The 1,235-nt window shown below is 29.5% G+C and overlaps 1 protein-coding gene across 1 annotated transcript in view; it reads right to left on the bottom strand.

The window, feature by feature from the left end:
• Positions 1-1,235, bottom strand: part of Cisd2 (CDGSH iron sulfur domain 2) — a 4,968-nt gene that overhangs the window by 1,207 nt on the left and 2,526 nt on the right. The gene's annotated exons all lie outside the window — the stretch shown is intronic.

The raw sequence follows: 1,235 nt of genomic DNA on the forward strand, positions 1-1,235 counted from the left end.
CACACAGAGTGATTCAGACCACCCGGAGGAGCCGGCACGTACGTATTCCTCATGAAAAATTGAGTCGACAATGTTAATAGCAAAATGTTGTAGGGTCAATAGTTTTTAAATAGTGAGCCTTTGAAACTTTCCAATCACAGGACGTGAAGTTCGCGCCGTCAGGTGCGGCGCAACCAAGCGCCGGCCGTGCGAACGCTTTGATAGATACCGCTAAACCGCACGATGCTGAATGAGTATTGCAAAAATTTTGAAAGCTTTATTAACATCTACTGCTGTATGTTTAAATTGAGTCTAATTTAATTGACGAGAAGTAATGTCGCAATTGCAAATTCGATTATCAGCAAACATCATTTATATCAATAAAAAAGTACGTATTTTTCAATCATTTTAAATAATAAACAAATTAATGAATAAAAAATCAATATTAATTAAATTATTTAAATAAATAATTTTAAAAACATCAGTCGACAAACATTTCCAAAATTGGTTTACAAAAAGTTTTGTTGTAAACAATATTAAAGAAAATGTACATTTGAAAATTCGCATTCGATATAAATAACTGTTTCATATTTAAGGAATGAAATAAACGAAATTCCGAATTATAATATGAAAGGAAAGGGAAGTATTACAGTGAAGGAATCGAAGTAAGCAAGTAATAAGCTATTGTTACGAAAAATTGTATTTTTAATAATGTTTTAAACATTTTTATAGCAAGTGCTCGAAATGGCCACCACCTATTTGAACACAAAGTTGAGAACAATAGCTTATTACTTGCTTACTTCGATTCCTTCACTGTAATACTTCCCTTTCCTTTCATATTATAATTCGGAATTTCGTTTATTTCATTCCTTAAATATGAAACAGTTATTTATATCGAATGCGAATTTTCAAATGTACATTTTCTCTAATATTGTTTATAACAGAACTTTTGTAAACCAATTTTGGAAATGTTTGTCGACTGATGTTTTTAATATTATTTATTTAAATAATTTAATTAATATTGATTTTATTCATTAAATTGTTTATTATTTAAAATGTTTGAAAAATACATACTTTTTTATTGATATAAATGATGTTTGCTGATAATCGAATTTGCAATTGCGACATTACTTTTCGTCAATTAAATTAGACTCAATTTAAACATACAGCAGTAAATGTTAATAAAGATTTCAAAACTTTTGCAATACTCATTCGGCATCGTGTGGTTTAGCGGTATCCATCAAAGCGCTCTCGCG

The sequence above is a fragment of the Mycetomoellerius zeteki genome, unplaced genomic scaffold (genome assembly GCF_001594055.1).
Source record: "Mycetomoellerius zeteki isolate Tzet28-1 unplaced genomic scaffold, Tzet1.0 scaffold98, whole genome shotgun sequence".
Classification (NCBI taxonomy): domain Eukaryota; kingdom Metazoa; phylum Arthropoda; class Insecta; order Hymenoptera; family Formicidae; genus Mycetomoellerius; species Mycetomoellerius zeteki.